The sequence below is a fragment of the Psammomys obesus genome, unplaced genomic scaffold (genome assembly GCF_907164565.1).
Source record: "Psammomys obesus unplaced genomic scaffold, mPsaObe1.curated_primary_1811, whole genome shotgun sequence".
Lineage (NCBI taxonomy): Eukaryota > Metazoa > Chordata > Mammalia > Rodentia > Muridae > Psammomys > Psammomys obesus.
In genome coordinates this window covers 29,175,108-29,197,024 of record NW_026596095.1, presented here as the reverse complement: position 1 = coordinate 29,197,024, position 21,917 = coordinate 29,175,108, and the positions used below count along the sequence as shown (strand labels likewise).

Sequence of the window (21,917 nt, the reverse complement as noted above, 5' to 3'; positions counted from 1 at the left end):
AGTTCTGGAGGTTTTTTTGCCCATACACATGAGCATTGTCTAAAAACAGGTCTTCTCTGTAGCAGCTAGGCCCTGCCACCACTGGGCTTGGCTGAGTTCACAAATCTGCTGTAACCTGTAGCTTCCCTGTCACTTCTCTGGCTCTTCTCTCCTGCTAGGCTTTGTTTCCTGGCTGTGATGTAATTAGAACCTCCTGCCACTGCCATAGCCACTGTTGCTGCTGGAACATCCATAGCCACTTTGGTTTTGTGGTTTAGTAAATTACTGACCTCCACCACCATGAGGGCCAGAGCTGCGGCCTCCAAAATTTGAACACATTGCCCTCCTTCATTTGTTTAGATCCCTTTAAAATTCTTTAATAAAGTTTTACAGCTTTCTGCATAAAATCTCTATGCAACTTTAGTTGTTTTTATTTCTAAATAAATAAAAACAACTTCGCTGCTCCAAAATTTGAAGACTGATTGTTGTAATTTCTGAAATCATTGTCACTTCTACCACCTCCAAAATTGCTTACATCACTACCAAATCCATTCTAGCCATCCCCACTGCCCCAAATCCATCACTAGCATGGCTGCCACCAAAGCTGCCACAACCACTGAAGTTTCCTCTACCAAAATTGTCATTGTCACCAAAGCTGCCATGACCACCTTCAAAGTTTCCAGAACCACGTCGGCCTCTCTGAGTGGATGAAGCACTAGCCATCTCTGGCTTTGACGAGGCTTTTCTTATTTCACAGTTGCGGCCATTCACAGTATGATATTTTTTTTTTTCTGCATTCTTTTTTTTTTATACTTTTTTTTTATTAATTACACATTATTCATTTTGTATCCCCCCATAAGCCCCTCCCTCCTCCCCTACCGATCCCACCCTCCCTCCCCTTTCTGCAATAACCATCTTATCCACGGAGTCATGGCCATCAGAGGTGACATAAGCAAAGCCTCTCTTTTTCCCACTGCCTCTGGAAGTCATGATTTCAGTCTCTTCAACTTTCCCATACTGCTCAAAATAATCTCACAGGTGACGGTCTTCAGTGTCTTCTTTAATACCACCCAACAAAGATGGGCCTGGCGTCTGAGAATCTTCTCCTGACGCAGCTCTCTTGGGTTCCCACAGCTCTTCCATCCACCTTGTGGGGCCTTGCTGTCATAGCGGCATCTGTTTCCTCCACAGTGGTGTGACAAGCCCAAAGCCCCTGGATTTCTTGGTGCTTGGGTCTCTCATTACAATACAGTTGGTGAGTGTCCCCAATGCTCAATATGGCTCCTCAAACTCAGTTGAGGAGCTTAGCAGTTGAGGCGTTAGCAGTTGTACCAGCTCCTTGGGAGACTCTGACTGAGACATGACTGAAGGGCTATGAGTTGATGAGAACCTTCGGCAATGTTTCCTCGGCCACGTCAGCAGGCAGAAAGCTCTCTCTCTCTCTCTCTCTCTCTCTCTTTCTCTTTGTAATATGTGATTTTTGAGGTTCTAATTTTTTTTGTTTTGCCTACACATTTTCATACAACTTGTTTAAAGTATTGTACCATTCAAAACATTTTCACATTTGATTTCCTCTGATCCAAAAGTCACCTAGAAATCATTGCCCAACACTGTAGAGTCCTAGTTATCACCTTGTTTTCTATAATGAACTTAATTTCTAGTGACTGTGAGAATCCCACTTCTCTACTGGACTTCAATTCACTGAAAGAAGATTCACTTTATGGTTAATCATGTTTACCTGTTATAAATCTATTGTATTCTTGAAAAAAAGATCTGAAGTTGTTTAATTCTCATAGTTGTTTATATATATGAGTGTGTGTATTTATAAATTTATCAGTTTATATTTGTACATATATATCCTTTATGTCAAATTTGTTAATACATATATATTTATATATGTCAGGTTACATACATTTAAAAGCTTTCAATTACTCATAAAGCTCTCATTTTATGTTACTATTGTCTTTTTTAATTTTGTCATTTTGCTTTATTACCTTGAAATTACATTAAGTGTATACAATTTTTAAATTACTATTAATTTTGATACATTTAATACATATGTTTTGTCATCATTAAGTTACTGCCTACACGTCTACTGATTTATTTTTGCCTTAATGTGCAATTGTTATAATGGCTTGGGAAACTGTAAATATAATTTCCCAGCTAAGTGAAGGTGATATGAATAAATGCAGGAAATCACTGGTTTACTGCTGGCATCTCAGCTTATTGTGAGTGAAGATGCCTGTGGTGTGTGTGTGTTGTGTATTTGTGTGTATATGTGCGTGGTGTGTAGGGAACCATATGTGTGAGACTTCTCATCCTGTATGCATCCAGGCCTCTGGTTGCTTTCCTTCTTGCCCACCAAAGCCATTCAGGCAAACCTTTACTCTTTTGTTTTGGTTTTTGTTTGTTTTGAGACAAGGTTTCTCTGTGTAGCCCTGGCTGTCCTGGAACTTATTCTTTAGAACAAGGTTAGCCTGGAACTCAGAGATCTGCCTGCCTTTCCCTCCCAAGTGCTGGAATTAAAGGACAGTGCCACCACACCCAGGAAGAGGTAAGAAGACATCAATCATATTACTCATAAATGTATAGAAGTTGAGGCATTTAATTTGATACTTGTAAATAGTACGCTTTATTTGAAAGCAATTATGAGAACAGTGGGCAAAACAATGAACATCCTAAAATGTTATATTTTCCAAATATCTGAGTTAGAAATATTACACATGACTACTAAGATGATAAACTCGGGATGCAAAACCAGAGAGCTTGACCCCAGAGCCTGCATAAAAGGAGGGGACACTGAGAAAAGCTGGGGCCTCCCTCTCCAGATGCTAGCGCCTGATGACGTTTCTACATACCGTGTCACATCTGGAACCTGTTAGAACACAAGGTTCCACCTTTTCCCAGAGGCAAACGCCTCTTTGAGCTCTCTTTGAAATCCAACAGCTCTTTCTGAACAGTTCCCATAATAAAGACTCTTCATGCTGCCAGCACATACTGAGAGAAGGCAAGGGTGTCGGGTTTTCCAGCACGCTACAGTCCCACCTACACTGATGTTCTTCCTGATATACAGGGTGAATCTATCTTCTACACCTCAGGCTGCATTGACAAATCATTAAATCTTTTTTTTTTTTTTTTTTTTTTGACTTGCCTCCCTTCATTGGGAAGCCACAGTAATGATGAGCCTGCTTCAGAACACAGTATGTACCCTCTTCTCACCTCCTTCAGGGTGACACAGTCTTAGGCTTGTTTTAAGAAATGTGCAGACTTTTTAAGTAGCAAATGTCATCCTGTGTCTTAACCAACTCAACTCTCATCTTCCTGAGGCCATTGTTTGGCTCATGGCATATAATACTACGAGTAGGTATAACGTTTAGAACATTAAATAGATTTATTTTCACTCATTTTCAACAATTCTGTCATTTAGAATTCTCCCTTTCCTTCTTGCACTCCCTCTTTAATTGGGGGAACTTTGGAACTTTGGCTGTGGATCTAATACTTCCAAGAGAATATTTAATGAGTTGGTGGCAGTTTTATTGTCCCTTAAACATTTAATGGGCTTTCTGCATAATTTCTTAATGTGTCCTTATTTGTTTACTTTTTATATTTTAAGTATAAAACTGAAAACTTGTGGTGTTGAGTTTTACGGGCCTGGCACCATCCCTCTGCTGGGGCTGTAGTGTTTGCGAGCCTTCCACAGGTCTCTGCTTTCTAGGAGTTAACTGGGAATTTGTCTGCAGCCTGGCATGGTCCCCACAGGTTAGGCTTGGAACAGCATTACAAGTCAACTGTGCTATCTCTATTGACTAAAGAAGATTATAGATATTGCGGATTTCTTTTTATGTTTTTTTTCTTATTATAATATACTGGAGGTGATCATCTATATATTGTTATCAAATTTTAAGGATCAACATCTCTGACTTTTGTCAAATAGCAAATATTTTGTCAAAAAAAGCAAGTATTGTGCTTGCCTAAGCATGTTCTAATAGAAATAAAATTGGAAGGAGAGGGTGAAGGTTGGGAATTTGTCACTTAAATGTACTGAGACCCTGGATTAGGTAAGAACTTTCCAGAATATTTAAGGCTAATCAACTACATTTAAACAAAATATGAGCAAGTGAAAATCAGAACATGTTCTCTGAAACAGTGGAATAGGTTATTTTTATTAAGTTGCTTTATCATTTTAAGTCAGTGTGGTTTATTTGATGAAATAAACGAATAGCTATGCAGGCCTGGAGAGGTGTCTTCATTTATTTGAAATAACTGTTTCACCCTTCTTGATATTTGAATTACAAGATAAAGAACTAACTGCAAACAATATTTCAATATAGATTTTTTTAAAACTTTCTTTTTGTGCACAACCATACTTTCTCTTGATATGTATGTTAACAATATAGAGGGAAAAAACAAAGTTTTCAAAATCTGTTCTTTTTATGTGGAATAATCCTCCAAGATAAAATTGTGAATACTTTAAAATTTTTATTTTTTTATTAATTACAGTTTATTCACTTTGTATCCTAGCTGTAACCTCCTCCCTCATCCCCTCCCATTCCCACTCTCCCTCCCTCATATCCTCCCATGCCCATCCCCAAGTCCACTCATAGGTGAGGTCTTCCTCCCCTTCCATTTGATCCTAGCATATCAGGTCTCATCAGGACTGGCTGTATTGGCTTCCTCTGTGGCCTGGTAAGGCTGCCCCACCCCCCTCAAGGGGAGGTGATCAAAGAGCCAACCACTGAGTTCATGTCAGAGACAGCTCCTGTTCCCCTTACTAGGGTACCCACATGGACACTGAGCTGCCATGGGCTACATCTGTGCAAGGGGTCTAGGTTATCTCCATGCATGGTCCTTGGTTGGAGTATTAGTCTCAGAAAAGACCCCTGGGCTCAGATATTTTGGTTCTGTTGCTCACCTTGTAGAGTTCCTGTCCCCTTCAGATCTTTCTCTCTCCCCCTTCTTTCATAAGATTACCTGCACTTTGTCCAAAGTTTGGCTGAGTCTCAGCATCTGCTTTGATACCCTGCTGGGTATAGTCTTTCAGAGGCCCTTCCTGGTAGGTTCTTGTCCTGTTCCCTGTTTTCTTCCTCTTCTGATGTCCATCCCCTTTGCCTTTCTGAATGAGGATTGATCATCTTACCCAGGATCCTCCTTCTTGCTTAGCTTCTTTAAGGGTACTGATTTTAGTATGTTTATTCTATATTATATGTCTAATATCCACTTATAAGTGATATTTTTCTGCTTCTGTGATAGTTCACTCAGGATGATCTTTTTCTAGTTCTCACCATTTGCCTGCAAATTTCATGATTCCCTTGTTTTTAATTGCTGAGTAGTAGTATTCCATTGTGTAAATGTACCATAATTTCTGTATCCATTCCTCAGTTAGGGGCATCTAGGTTGTTTCCAGATTCTGGCTATTACAAATAGAGCTGCTACAAACATGGTTGAGCAAATGTCCTTGTTGTATACTTGAGCATATTTTGGATATATGTGAGCGCCTTTAATTAATTTGTTTTAATTAAAAAAATAAATGTTTTTGTTTTTTTTAAATTTTTAAACATGTGGGAGAACTCACTGCCATTTCTCGTTTCTCTTTTGGGAAAGACTTTGAATGACCTGGTTGTGGATTACAGCTGATTTAGACAATGGTATATTTGTGCAAAAATCACAGCTATCATCAAAAAGGAATAAGATGGGTATAGTGGCACATACTTTTAATCTCCACCCTTAGATGGCAGAGGCAGGCATATCTCTGTGAATGCAAGGCCAGCCTGGTTTACACAGTGAGTTCTAGAAGAGCCATAGCTACATATCACCATGTCTCAAAAAAATTAAAAGAAAAGAATAAAAAAGATAATTTATTTTTATTTTTGATTGGTCATGGCCCAGGAACACAGATTTAAGTTATCTCAAAATCCATGTTCCAATGTGGAAGCAGTTTCATGAAGTTTACGGAACGAAAAATGCCATGGATCAAGATGAGTTTAAAGATACTTGGGTGGGTTCCTCAGAGAGGCAGTTACAGAAAGACGGAGGAAGCTTTTATCTAGGCTTTAGATGTTATCTGATGATATTCTTAGCTTTCAGGTACTTAGAAGTCTTGAAGTCAATAGATTCCAAAGGGTTTTTTTTTAATCTATTAGTCACAGGATTTTTTTTTTTTTCCAACACCGAGGTGGGCAAAGGAAAGCTGCTCTGGGAGCCAAAGCTAGCCCATGATAAGGTAATTAGCCTCTGGACCTGTAATGTTCCAATCTTTCTACAGTTCTGAACATCTAATCAGTGTCTCTGCAGACACAGCTTATTTTCAGCTGTTTCGTCCACAGGGGCATAACTCCAAACCCATCATCAGAAAAGGGGCAGACAGAATGTGACTCCGTGCTTCATCCTCTTGTTCTCACTTTCTGGAGAGTGACTATAACCAATGGTGACCTTTCCTATCACCTTCGCTCAAGGGTCAGATCTTGAGCGTTTTCTATCTATCTCTGGAACCACTCTTTCCACCCATTCCACAATGCTTGGGGTCTGCTTCACCCCTTTTCCTGTACTTCCTTTTGTAGGAAGCTTTTGTGCCTGCTCCTCCCTGGAGGTGGATCCTCTCCCTGCACTATGACGCTCAACAGATGGGTATATTCCAACCTCGCTATCCTCCAGTTTCTGGGTCACCCTGCTGCCTTTGTCCAGCCCTAGGTGGTCTCTATCCAGGAAGGAAGTCCTCACCAACATTCAGTGTCTTGCTAAGCCACCTTCATTTTGTCTTTATTTCTTTCTTGTTAATGGGATTATATGTGAAAGTTGGAATTCACATTTTAAAGTTAATTTATATTGGTCTAGGCAAGAAGACAGAACTACCACCACCCCTGATTCCCTTTCCTCCTGGCCGTTATGCTAATTAGCTACAGACTTATAGAAGGCTCCCTATTCTCTGGCCATTTTGGTGCAAATCTTCCCTGGAAGAATTTAACCAGCGCTCCATTAACAGCTTGGGGTTCTATTTCATGTACACACTGAATTAATTAGTATGTAATAATTTTATTATTGATGATTAATGAATAATTCATGCACAGTGGGCAAGCCGAAAGGAGTTTAGTTCATGGAGGTGGGCAAACTTGGGAACACCCTGGGCTTCTGAGTAGATTCTTCTTCACTGTTTGATGAAACATTCACTATTTGCTCGACAGGGAAACGTTTACAGTCTAATGAAGGGGTCACAACAATAAAAAACTCCTACAAATGTGTATTTTTCCCTCCCTGGGTAGTTATCACACATGCTTGCATTTGTCTTCTTTCCGAGAGGACAAAAATCTCTTTGAAATATCCTGTTTTCGCTAAAACCTGAAATGTGCTTTATGGTGTAATTCCACATAAAAGCTTCAGTCCTTGCAGTAAAATATAGTATTATACCTTAAACCCTAAACATTCTTGCTTGTGAGCTGAAAATTAAGACTTGAGATCCAGTCAAGCCCTTGCAATTGCTTTTGGAACAGGTGCCGGGGCAAAGCTGTGAAAACAGAAAGCTGAGCGCCAAGAATTCCCAGGGCCTTCAAGAATGGAACAGACAAAACGTAAGGGTGGTCTGGAGGCCCTGCCAAGCACTGGAGCTCACTCTAGTCGCTGTGTATTTTGAGAGCAAATGCACTGAAATAACAGGACCTTTTCCCTTTATTTTTACATTTTGAAAAAATATAGGGTCTCTGACACTTGTGAGAATTTTCTGTCTTGGAGGAAAGGTCTTGTCAGGAGGGCACTGATGCAGTACTTCTCCACTAGGAAGGCAAAAACTTGGGTACCCATTTCTGTGGCCCCCCAGTAGTGGGTTTCCCCACACTTGAGTGTTTCATGGTACTTAGCAGGCCTGGGAGAAGCTAGGCAGGGACTTGGTCCTCTGGTCCTATTCAGGCCTGTACCCTACGCTGCTGTCACACCGGACACTGTGTACACGGAGATGCCTGTGACACCGGGGGCACTCCCTCCCTGCAGAGCTTTGAGGGTCCGCTACCACAGAGTCTCAGGGCTCGGGAGCCCCAGGTTCTTTTTTGCTTTTTTGTCCCACCAGTCAACATCTCAGAAACTCGATTGTCTTGTTTGAACACAGGCTCAAACCTACTTCACAGGGTCAAACAAAAATATTCACAAGTGAGCCTCTGCCTTTTCCCCTTTAGGTCTAGGCACCCGGCCACGGCCAGGCACACACTAGGCAAGAGCGCTCATGTTCTACACACAGCTTTTCACAAGCGTTCTTTTAAAGGCAGAACTTGCCCCATTTCTGGCGGCACACACCTACAGTCTCAGGACAGGGGAGGCTGAGAGTCAGAGTGAGTTTTAGGCCAGTCTGTTCTCTGTGCAAGACCCTGTCTCAAAGAACAAGCAAAAGAGGCACAAGAAGCTATTTCAATGGCATTGTGAACTGTCAACTGATATGATTAGATGTGATTAAACGCTTAGAGAGACTTAGAAAGAGAGAAGTTGGATATATAGCGTCCTGTATCTAGTGTGCCTGGGATGAAAAATGTTTCCAATTTCAGGTATATTAATATTTTGGAACATTTACATACGCATAAATGAGATATCCAGGAGGTGGAATACAAGTCTAAACACAGAATCCACATATCTTTCATAAGCATCTTATACACACAGCCTAAAGATAGTTTCATGTAATGTTGTGTGTGTGTGTGTGTGTGTGTCTGCACTTTTACTGTGACATATTGCATGATACTAGTTGTGGTGTTCAATGTGTTTTGCATTTTGGAGCCTTTTAGTTTACTTGAGACAGAGCCTCATGTAGCCTAACTAACTCACTCTGTGTCTAAGGGTGGCCTTGAAATTCTGATCTCCTCATCCTATCTCATCAGTATGAGGGTTATAGGTTTGTGTCACCTTGGTAGGCTTGTGGGAGGGTTGGGGCTCAAAATCAGGACCTTGCTAAGCAATTTACTTACTCAGCTACATCTCTAGGCTCCAGATTTTGGATTTTCAGACCAGGGAGGCTCAACCTATATCATGATCATAAAAGAATTTTTTTTTTTTGATAAGAAAGAAAACTTTTGAAAAGAGACTAAGACTAAAATAAGAGAACATTAAAGGAAAAAAAAATGAGCGGTCAAAAATATGATGATGTTGGCTAGGAACACAGTCCATCCTACAGCCTGATGCCTGGTTACACCGAAGATCAAACTCTTAGTCCTGCGAGGAGAGCAGACAGGACCGAGGAGAGTGTTGATTGGGTGAGAACACAGGCAGGGTGGGTGTCAGAGGAGGCTAAGGCCTGGCAAACCAAGGCAGGAGTTGCTTCGTTAGTTACAGCACCTACAGCACCGGCTACTGACAGGCAACAAACGTTTCCGCCCATCTCCTCCTCTTTCCGGAAATAATGGGAAAGGAACAACGGCCCGAGGATTTAACTGCATCTGTGACTTCTCTTCTAACTTCTTAATTCTGAGAGAACTCAAACTTCACTGACAAGCTACCGCTAGTCACACCAACTGGTCGTCAAAGTGCTGTGCTCATCCAGACTCCACTGCAGGCTTCTGTAATGCGTGAACCGCCATGCGGGCTTCGTCTTCTCTAGTCCGTGAAGGTCCTTTCGTGACCTCTACATGCTGGAAGAGTCAGTCATTTTGATAAGCTGCCAACGGGCTCCCCTGACCTTGTGCAGGGTCAGACTGAAATGTTTCCTTTTGGTGGGAACATCAGCAAGCATGCTGTATCGTCCTCAATGCACCAGAATTCAGAGAACGTGTGCAGCTTCCCTCCTCCCTGCTATCAGCTTTGCTCAGTTGGTTAATGTGACTTCTTTACTGTGGACTCACGATTTCTATCCTTTCTTAAGTATCTGGGAATGAAAAGCTACCAAATATTACAGAGCCGTAATTTCTCTTTGTATGTTTGCTCTTTCATTTTGACCTCTATCAATGCTTCTTAAAACATTTATTTGACTGGTGGCGATCTCCCATTTTTTTCTCATTCCTTTTGTATTTATTAAGAGGTTCAAGGTTTTTCTCATTTCTTGGTTTCTTGGCTAAGATCAACCAAAGAATTCTTAATAATGATCCTCATGTTACAGAAAATGAAACTTGCTAAAACAACAAAAGTTCAATTGTTGAAGTTTGCTTTGAATTATTAAGGCTTTCTACAGCTAATTACTCCCAATGACTGCTTAATTCGATAATCCTGAATATTTCTAACTCTTTAGCCTTATGAGATTCCATTAAAAAGTCATACAGAACCTCGGGAAATTAGCTATTCTGTGACAATTAAAAGACCTGGAAAAGTGGGGTAATTGGTATAATTAGGGAAAATGTACCATCCAATAGAAAACCATGACAGCCACAGGCATCATGATTTCCATCGGATGGTGCTTGCTGAAGTCAATGCTTCGATCCTGATTGGACATGATGAGAGAGGAAATATGTTTATAGGGGATGGGTTCTTTAGTAAATGGGTGTGGCAAAGGTAAGATTGCTTTCCAGGAGAGGCTACTCTCAGAGGTAGAGGCAGCTTGAGAAAATGATTTGCCCCATTGATAAATGCAAAAAATACTCGGAGGCTCTGAGGTCCAGCCCTCATTCAGGAACTTCCCTGGGGGAGAAAAATTAAGAGCCTAGAGTAACCAGAGGTGTTAAGGAGGCAATAAAATCTTTTCCTCTGCGTGGCAGCCAGGATCTGGCTGAAGGAGGTGTCAGGGGCCATGAAAAGGTCCAAAGAACTTGAACTGCGAGCATCATTTAAGATCTGGCTGGGATAACTGATAAATCACAGCATTAAATGAAGCAAAGTGTCAACCTGTGCAGTCATTGGAGATTGTGTAATAATTCAGTGGTATTTGGAAAAAAGTGAATAAATTAGTATTGATTTCCACAACAAATTTCGTTTAAACTTTTATATAGTTTTACGCTTATCCATTTAGTCCTTATTTTCTTATACTCATAAAAGCAATTGCACTATTGAATTCTCAAGAGCCTTTTAACTCTGAAATACTTTAGCCACATTGTCATAGATGGGGAACTTAAAGACAAAGAGAAACACATAAATTTTGTAAAGGTTGACTCAACTGCCTTTGTATAATATTTATATAATAAATGAATATTTATTTACTAAGCTTTAATTGTAGCAAGCACTGTGCTAGAGTCTAAAAATGTTAGGACTAAGTAGATCATGCTAATATCCTGAATTCTTTGAGGATATCTTGACAGGTGACCATGAAAACAAACTATTAATATGTAAGAGCTAAAAATGGGAAATTTCTCCCTGAATGAGTACTCCTGGGTCTTAGAGAAGATTGTAGCCCCGGCTAGCGCAGATTAATAAGTGCCTACTCAAGCAGAGCACAGTCCATAGCAAAGGAAGAGTTTGAATGAAAGGATGGAAGCAAAGACCAGAAGCAAACAGGAGCTTAATGCTTAGCAATGAGCATTTACACTCCAGCACATGGAAAAGGTTAAACATGTGTCCTATTAAACTCAGTCAAGACTAGGATTTGACTCTATTGGGTACCAGGAAGACATTTAGCTCTTTAGCGAGTTGTATCATGGGTCAGTATTTTGCAGAATATGCCTCAGGAGGATGAAATTGGAGATGACTAGAGATGGAGGAAACAATTAAAATGCTCTCAGTTTAACAATCTAGGTTGGAAGCAATGGCTTCAATCTGTATAGCAGCCCTAGGGACAGAGAGGAGGGGAGGGATTTCACACATGTTTGGGAAGCATGGGGTCATCCACAAAGTTGCATATTTGAAGGTAAAAAGAAGGCCTGGGGTCTAGAGCTGAGTGGATGAGAGAGGGAGAAAGAGTAAGAAGTCGACATTGAAACAAAGCAACAAGTTAGACCAGCACACATAGAACGTCACACCACAAGAAGTTGGGTGTTATAAAAGCTGTGATGGGGGACACTGGAGAAAGGTTTTAGGATTGATTTCTATTTTAAGAATCTCACTCTGGTGATTATGTATATAGGACAAAATTTAGGAGGATGGTGATGGAAAGGGAAAAGCCTTTTAAAACGCCACTGCAGTAGTCCCTGTGAGAGGACTGGTTACGGCTAAGTATTTAAGGATGTGATTCATAGTGGTTATGGAGACACAGTTCCCTATGATCCTTATTTCTTCCTGTCTTCCAAGCAGAAGAAGCAATGGTTTTGGTCATAGGCTGTCTTTTCCAAGTGCTATCCCTCTGCAGAGGAAGCCATCTAGGAAGATAGAAATGGTGTTTGCCTCTGGGACAAAAGCAGTTACGTTTAGTAGCGATTATAAAGAATAGGATTTCCTATCTTCAAGGATCCTGTTTGGTAAAACAACCTGTTAGGCATGGGCTGGTGTCATGCAGCCCTCTTGTGAGTAACTAGAGCTAGAGAAGATGATAGGAAATGGTGGAACTGTAGGAAAACGGAAATATGTCAGCCATTATTCTAAGTAATAAACAACCTCTATTTAGCTCAAATGTATGAGGCACATTAGACTGTTAGCTGACAAAGACTGAGATCTCAGACCACTGACAATTCTTTTCGTAAAAATCTTTGTTTAGATTTATTTATTTTAGATGTATGACTCTTTTACCTGTGTCCTGATTGTTTGTTTTTCTTCAACTTGAGGAAAGCTTGCCTTATCTGGGAAGAGGAACTTAAACTGAGAAGATGCTTCTATCAGATTAACTATAGGAAAATATATAGGGCCTTTTAAAATTCAAAATAGATTTTTTTCATAAATATATTATGATTATGGTTTCTCCTCCCCTAGCTCCTCCTCTCCACCAATAATAAAACCCCTCCCAAGTAAATCCGCACCCTTGCTTTCTGTCATTAAAAACTAAACATGGTCCTAAATAATAATAATAATAATAATGACAAAACAAACAAACAGAAAAGAGTTTAAGAAAAAGCACAAGAAACACAGATAGATGCAGAGATAAATACATTCACACAAACAGAAATCTCACTAGATACCCAAAATTGGAGAAGATAATATATAAACAAAATACCTGTCATTAAAAAAAGAAAAAGAAAAAGGCCAGACCAAGCACAAGACCAAAATCCCTCCAAAACTACCGCTGAGCTGGTTTTGTGCTGGCCATCTACTGCTGAGCCTGAGGCTGGCTCTAAGCATTGTTTGTATACCCAGTGAGACGCCATTGGAGAAAAAGGAAGTTTTCCTTTGTGAATGGTTGTCAGTTGTAGGTAGCTTCCAGGTTAAGGATGAGGGCTTGTGTCCGCTTTCCCTGGTAGCACTAGGACTTCCTCTGGCTTAGACTTGTGCCGGCTCTGTGCAGGCTGTTACAGTCTCTGTGAGTTTATATGTGCGTTCGCCCCTGCTATATTTAGAAGGCCTTGTTTTCTTGTTGTCTTCCATCCCCATTGGCTCTTTAAATCCTTCTGACTCCTCTTCTGTAGAGTTACTTGAGCCCTGAGAAGAGGATTTGATGGAGACCTCCCATTTACAACTGTGTGCCCCAAAGTCTCTCACTTATTGAACATTTCTAGTTGCTGGTCTATGAATTTGTTTCCATCTGGTGTAGGAGGAAGCTTCTCTGGTGATGGCTGAGCAAGACACAGATCTACAAGTATAGCAGAGTATCATTGGGAGTCATTTCATTGCTATGGTCCTTTAGCAGAACAGTAGATTTTGGTTTTCTCAGGTCCATGGTCTATATAGTCTGTTTCCTGGCCACCCAAGCAGTGTCAGGCATGGCTTCCATCTCACGGAGTGGGCCTTAGATCCAATCAGATAGAGGTTGGTTCCTCTTACAGGTTCTGTGCCACTTTTGCACCAGTGTCTCATGTGGGCAGGTCACCACTGTTGACGGAAGGGTTTACGCCAGGCTTGGTGTTTACTGCTCTGCCTTGGAGTGTACAGCCTACCTTCAAGCGCCACGAGCACGAGTCGGTAGGGGTGAAGTCTCTAGGTGACCACCAGCTCGACTTCTCCTGTTCAATGAATTGTGTTCAGTGTTCTTTGCAGCAACGGAGCCTTGCTGTGAGTTTATTGAGAACAAACAGTAGCCTTGGTGGCAGCCTGCGTTGTTTGAGGTTTCCATGGGGCCCCTTTTGGCAAACAATTTGATTAGATGTAACTCATTCCTGGCATTGGAGATTTTATTTGGTAGTGAGAGATGCCTAGTTGGGGCTTTCTCTGCCCTGTTATTTAATGATTCCATTCATATTTCTTTTGTTTATGTATATATTTTGAGAAACTTCTACTACTGTATTGTTTCCATTTAACCCATCAAAGGTTGTAGGGCCTTTTTTTGATGCTTGATGTAGAGAAGACCAGACTATTGTAGATGATGTCACCACTGAGAAGTGGTCCTAGGTTGTATAAGAAGCCAAACTAAGAAAGCCGTGAAGAGCAAGCCAGTAAGCAACACTAAAGTATGTACCCTGCTTGAGTTTCTACCCTAACTTCCCTCAGTGAAAGACTTACCTGAGAGTTTAAAGATGAAATAAATCCTTTCTTCCCCAGGTTGCTTTTGCTCATGGTATTTTGTCACAGCAATGGTAACCCTAACTAGGGCAAGCCTGCATGTATTGTGTGTACCACATGGATATCTGGTACACTCAGAGGCCAGATGATAGCATCGGGGCCCCTAAAACTATAGGTACAGAAGGTTGTAAGCCACCATGTGGTGGCTGGAAACTGAACTCAAGTCCTCTGCCTGAGCAACAAATGTTCTTAACTCTTGAGCCATCTCTCCACTCACTTCCCATCCTTATCAAGAGGTTTAGATTGTCTATTGACTCATAGTACACCAGAGCTCCAACAAGAAATAAAATAGCATGTGAAGCAAATGTCCCACAGCAAATAGTCTAAGTAAGGATTCTTGGGAATACAGAAAACTTTAAAAAACCAAACATAAGCCCAAAATAGAACAACAAAGTCCTTGATTAGAGGAAAAGAGACAAAACTTCATCCACAGAAAGAGGCATAAAACCAAGATAAGGCCATAGGATAAAAGTGGGCTGGAGTCCTGAATAGAACATTAGAAATTGGTTGGAGAGACCCTGAGAGGCCTCTACTTATGTGCTTCCAATGGTCAAAGAGAGATCAATTCGGATGAAAAAACTCAGGCAGAGACCCGGGCATACATGGTGTCCAAGCAATGAAAGAACAGATGATGAAGTTAGTTTTTTGGGTTTTGTCCATATGTTTGTTTGTTTTGTGATTTCATTTCAGCAAAAGGGGGAAAAAATAGGAATCAACATGGTAGACTTTTCTCTGCCTGGAAGACTACAGGGATGGAGAGCTGACCGAAGCACAGTGACCTCTTAGCTTGAGTGGATGGGCAGATTGGTGCTGTTAGCTTAAGTTCTGATGGTCCACTTCAAGGCTGGCTTGACCTTGGAACAAAAGATAAGAAACGGGCAACTGGCTTGTGGTGCTAATAAAGCTGGAGTTAATGGATGTACGAGCAAGAACCAGAGGAGTGCTATTTTACTGCACCCATCCTCAGAAGAGAGTGAGTCCCTTCACATTTCCAGGGACTGCATGTCACATGTATTTCAAACGTTTTTCTCCATCTCTGCCTTCTTTGTGTTGTAAACATGTGATTTGTATGAGTATTTTATTTCTGGATTTCTAAGACTTGTTGCTTTATAAGAAGTACTTCTTAAGTGCATGATTACGTAGTTATTTGCTAGGAATATTCAGGAGGCAGTAAAAGAATATTCAGATTAGGTGTGTCATAAGAAATGAAGACATTTGGTTATTTCACTTTACAAGATAAGTGAAGGCTGGAAGCTAGCCCTCAGTTTCTTGAAAACCTACATTCTGGTTCTCCTTCCCTTTGTATTCTTCCCTCTCTTGAGACCTCTGCTCATCCTCCTGGAAGAAGTTTGGTAGCTGCTATTTCTCAATCAACAGTTCATAGTAGGGAGAGAGTGGCAGCAAGAGGGCATTGCTAGATGGAGCAAAAGTTCTACACCTGGGAAGCAGGTTTGTTTTCTAGAAACAAGGGGCTAGCTTCAACTCTCTTGGCTACAGTTCAGTCCAGAAATATTGGCTAATTGAGTCACAGGCCTAGCCCAGATTAGTTACTAGCAAAAGGAAGTAGAGGCTATCTGGGATTGACATAAGAAAGGATGTTCAAGTCTCACTGAATTCTGAAGTTGCCACTGGAATCTTGAAAAGTCCCGGTGACCAGCTGGAATGAAAGCTCAGTTAATACAGTGGTTACTGCACAAACATGAAGCTATGAGTTTGATTTCCAGGGCCCACTTGAAAGGGCAGAAGTAGTGGTTCATGCTTATAATACTGGTGCTGGGGAGGTAACTAAGCATATAAGGAGAAATGTTGTATGAAAAAGGCAAATGCATGTGTTAGGAAATAAAGATGAGCATTCTTGTCCAAGTTTCCCCCTCTGGTTATGCCAGTGATAATTGTATATCAAGTAAGTCCTGTCATGGCCCATTATCATATCTCTGTGGTTCCCTTGAAAAGCCACACAACACTGGGGTTACAACTTCAAGCAGGAATACCAGAGGACAGCATGCTAGTTATTTAAAAAGAAGGAGGAGGAGAAGTAAAGATTAGGAAAGTAGGAACATTTCACTCAATGTATGCTCTGACTCTGTGACATTAATCATTAGCTTTGATATTTTTACCCTGCCCGCTGGCTTTTTGCAAGATTCTCCTAAAGGCATAAAAACAGTCATTTCACACTAGCATTTTACATGATACTCCAGGAAGGCAGAATGCAAGAAACCACATGATCTTCTCGGTACAACTGGTGACTCCCAACTTCAGCCAGACGGGAAGGAGAGATACTCCCGGGACTCCTGTTCCTGTTTGGTTAGCTGGGTAGCTTACATGCTTGCTGTTAGTACATAAATCAAAACATGTTCTTGCTAGTTTTCATTGCTCTGTCAACTCAGCACAAACCACAAGGGAACACAAGATTCCACTGTCTTATTTCATTCTGGGTATTCTTGAAGGGAAGAATTCTTTAGGCTCAAATTTCAGAACGTTTCTGTGCTATCTATGGAAGTCACAGAGGTACGGGGTAGTAGGAGAAGCTGACATTATAACTTATACACAGTAAGAGTGCAATGGACATGGAACACAGGGATTCAGTTAGAAGGTCTGAAATCCTTGACATTCTAGAAGAGCATAGATCATTCCAACCATGTGTAAGTTTTACACATTGCCCCGACTTCATGAGGAGAAGGAGTTCAGTTTTATTTACCACTTGCAAGGTCTCTCTTATTTTTCATAGAACTACTCAGACAAAAGCACGCAGAAAAGTGATGAGAGATAAATCCTGAGATGTCCTAAATTTAATTACAAGAACCAGAGGATGGAGGAGGGACCTGATAGGGAGCTGGTTAACCTTACTGGCAAAATCAAAATTATTCAGTTCCTAAATACATGTTAAAACTGACTCGAGCTGTGCACAGTGGGGTCACATTCCTGTAATCCCAGCACCCAGGAAGCTGAGACAGGTAGATGATGAGTTCAAAGGCAACCTGGGCTACACACTGAGACTTTGACTCCAGAACCCAAAAGCCCATCAATCAAGTTACAACATAAACCCTAGAATGGAAACTCCGTGATGAATCGCCAGGGACCATTGCATTCTGCCTTTACCCGCAGCCAATGGACCACTCTCCTGTATCCAAATCCTTCAGCATTATACTGTTCCATCCTACAACTAATAAAGTGTCACTATAAGCAGCTGTGCCTCTCTTCCCAGAATCTTCATTATAAAAAGGCTGGCAGACTCGTTCTACTTGGATGGATTTCCAACTGCTGTCTAGCCCTGCTGGCTGGTAGCTGTGGGAACTTGTCCCAGGACTTGGTCATTTTCTGGCTAGCATCTGTCATGGCTCAGTAAACCCCTTTTTGGTCTCAAGTCTGCCTTTAACAAAAGAGCATGTTGTGTCACATTTCCAAGCGGCAATAGCCAGTTTTAATGCCTGCCTCTCTTTTGATTCCTCCCTCCCTCCCCGCTTCCCACTCTCTTTCTTTTCCTATTTCCTATCCTTCACTTAATCACCTTTTTTTTTTTTTAATGATGCATATTGGGGCTGGAAAGATTGCTCAGCAGGGAAAAACACTGGCTGGTCTTTCAGAGGGCCAGAGTTAGGTTCCAGGCGCCCACATGGTGCCTCACAACTGCCTGCAACTCCAATGTCAGTGGCTGCAATGCCCTCTTTTGGCCTCCGAGCACCAGGCATGCACACGGTGAACATAAATACATGCACCGGGGACACTCATACACATAAAATAAAAACAGTAAATCTCAGGACTCCACCCTCTGGGAGAAGGCCAACCCCAGACAATAGTTGTGGTTCTCTGCTATGCTTGAAGACAGGAGCCTCGCATGACTGTCTTCTGAGAGGCTTCATCCAGCAGCAGCTGATGAAAACAGATACGGAGACTCACAGCTGAACAATAGGCCAAGCTTGGGGAGTTTTGCAGGGGAGTGGGGGGAATGGTGGATGGAGCTAGAGGGGTCAGGAGCACCACAAGAAGACATTCAAGAGTAAGCCATCCTAGGCCCATGGGGGCTCACAGAGAGTGAACCACCAACCAAAAAGCATGCATAGGGCTTGACCTAGATCCCCAACACATATGTAACATGTACAGCATGGTCATCATGTGGGTCCCCTAACAATGAGAATAGGGGCTGTCTCTGACTCTGTTGCCTGCCTCTTTCCCCTGGCTGGACTGCCTTGTCTGGCCTCAGTGGGAGAGAATGCGCTTAGTCCTGCTATGACATGAGGTGCCAGGGTAGGTTGGTACTGCCTAGGGGTACCACCTTCTACCATTATGTGTGTGTGTATGGGTAAGGGTATGTCCACATACATGTAATTGTTGTTTGTGTGGATGCTAGATACAGCATTTGCATGTGTGTGTGCATGTGTGTTCAGGCCAGATACCAACATCAAGAAGCTTCCTCAGTCTTCCTTTGAGACGGTCTCTCACTGAACATGGAGCTTGATGATGGTCTAGACTGCTTGTCTAGCAAGCACCAGGGATCCTCCTGCCTCCTCTCTGGTGCTGGGCTTGCAGGTGCACTGTCATGTCAGCTCCTAAATGTAGGTCTTGGGGACCAAACTCAGGACCTCACACTGTGGCAAGCATTGAGCCATCTCTGTAGTCCAACTAGACATATTTTATCAGTATGTAAGTGACAAAATAAACCATTTACGATAATACTTTTAGACTCTATTTCAATCTATCTTACCCAAACCAGTGACTTCCCACAGAGAGTCCACACTTGGTCTATACTTGATAGTATTATTTATTCCTCCTGTGGTCTGGTGTTAGGCCAGAAAGTCTCTGCTTAGTCTGTAACAGTGATATACTGTCTCTCATGACTCCCCTACTTCGTTCCTTTCCTTTCTTTTTAGTTCTAGGACTTTTGAGACAGGGTCTCAGCCTGTAGCACAGGCTGACCTTAAATTCATGGCAACCTTCCTGTCAGCCTCATGTCCAGAGTGCTGGGACCACAGGAGTGATTGCACCGACTGCACTGACTTGAAGTGGACTGGAAAGAATGGGATGACAGGAGACACGAAGTCTGTGATGCCAGTGAGTAGGAATCCCCAGGTGGGCCTCTGTGAATCCTCAGCCTGAAAAACAGATGATGGGCAAATCATTAAAATTGTGTGAGGTTCTGTGTGAGTATATAACTTTATAGCATTTCAAAAACAGCATTTTTTTTTCAAAGTGCAGCATAATGTCCAGAATAATTGAAAAAATTGCTAAACATATAGATGATAGGGACCCAGCTTCTGCATAGGTAGATGTTATTAAACGACTAAAGCAAAAGTCTTGTGTACAGTTTTTTAAATTTTATTACATAGATGTTGATAATTATAATTAGTAAGTTACACTGGGGGGGTTGCCTTGGGGTAAAAATGAGTGATTTATATTTGATAATATACTGCATTTATAGGTAATATAACATAGCTGTTTATAAGTAACATAACATAGTCACTGAAAAGTAGCATCTTGTGCTCCACGGATATAGTTTTATGTATAAAACACAGAAATGGAACATTTCTTGGAACCGTCATATATTATTTCATATAAAGCATTTTCTGCTCTCAGAAACATCAAATGAAGGATAGAAAAGGAAACTATAGCTTAGGTAAGGAACAACTTTCCATCAAAAATGGAATGAGTTGTTTGTGGGTAACAGAGAGCCTCCAGTCCACGGGGAGGCGTTAAACACGAGAGGCAGTTTCCCAGGTAGAAATATACCTCCACAGTTGATCAGCTCTTCTGTTCACCTCCGCCTTTTCATCTTGACAATTTTTTTTTTCATCTTGATTCAAGGATGTGATTGTCCAAAACTGAGAAACTGTAAGCCAATAAGGAAATATTTAAATATTATGCCATCCACAGAAAACAACTCCTACATTTCATTCTCTTTCATGGACATTTAAGTCTTAGACATATTTTCAAAGGATAGGATTGTGACTCCTAACGTTTGTAAATTGCATGTAATACCAGCAGCTCCTCTGTTACTAATTTTTCCTTCGTGCATCATTTACCTCTTACTCGTCATCTTATGAATAGCAATATGGTGACAATGTAACCAGTTTTTGGTATTGAATGTTTGACGTTTCCTTACTCTCTGCTATTATAGACAATGCTAGCTCAAAGCTTTATCTACATCTGTATTAATTGTACAATTTTTAAATGGCTTAGAACAATACATACTCCTACTTTCTAAGAGGGAGGCCCACCCTCCTGTAAACCCATAGTCAATATGTTAGCTGGCCTTGGTGGTGGCGGTGCAGGGGAAGGGAGCTGGGGAAGCTAGGGGGAGGCTGAAGGGTCAGGTCATCTGAAGTCTTCTCAGGGAAACTGCTTGCCTCTCGTGCCTCACATTCTGTCAGGCCACGTGGGTTATCTTACAGCACGGCAGGGGGATTCCCTCCCTAGGGAGTGAATGGAGAGGTTGTCAATCATACCCTTATGATCCGGCCTTGACATTCATACCTGGCACTTTCACACTGTGTCCGTTAGCGAGTCAGTGTGGAGCCTTCTCCACGTTCAAGATGAAGGGGATCGAAGAAGGAGCACTGACAGTACTGAAGACATACTTCTAAAACCAGCAGAATAAATTATCCTAAAATCATTTCCTGAAGATGAGGCTTCAAGGAGTGCGGCCTGTGAGGGATTTTTGCCTGTTTCTTAGCTGCCCTCTGGAGACCTATACCGCATCACTCTCCTGTCTGCTAGTTTTATTTCTCAGTCTTCCAGACAGCGAGCATTCCTTTCAGAGGAGGATCCTTGTGAGAAGAAGAGAACAGGGTCCCCTTCTCCAGGCAGACACAGGCCCCAGTCAGGACTCACAGTAAGGGGAACACATGTGATATTAATACCGTACCCCAGCTTTCTGGGCCTGGTGGCTCTGCCTTGTGCTCAGCGATCATCTCGGAGGAGTTGGGTTTTTTGTTGCTTTCTTTCTTTTTCTTTCTTTCTTTCTTTCTTTCTTTCTTTCTTTCTTTCTTCTTTCTTTCTTCCTTTTTTTCTTTTTGTTTGTTTTGACCCATTAAAGACGATTTGATTTCTTTTTCTGTTCTTCACTAAAGAATGACCTTGCCTAGTTTTCAGCTTTGAACTTGAGATAATGAATACCTGGAAATAAGGAGAATTTGCTTCCTTGATGGAATATTCTATGTACATTTTATTAAGCTTGGCTGCGTTTCTAATCCCTATTTGTCTTGACTCCAGCAATTTCCTAAATAAGGATAGGGCCATGTTGTTGAATTATGACAAAGATATCTGTCAAGTGAGTCAGATTTGGTTTGTTACAACAGCAGCAAGACTGTGAGACACAGGCCGGAACCTCAGGCCTGTACTTGAGAAGCATTGGTGGCCTTTCTCGGTTGTTCCATTTTCATTTCCTGGAAGGGGAGGTGAGATACCCGCAAAGCTGACTGCGAGTCATGAAGTGCTAAAACTTGCAATTTATGTTTCATAAAATACAGCCAGCA

General features: G+C 41.5%; 1 pseudogene; it reads right to left on the bottom strand.

The window, feature by feature from the left end:
• Positions 1–183: 183 nt before the first annotated feature.
• LOC129691915 (heterogeneous nuclear ribonucleoprotein A1-like 3) lies at positions 184–21,353 on the bottom strand (annotated as a pseudogene).
• Positions 21,354–21,917: the final 564 nt, after the last annotated feature.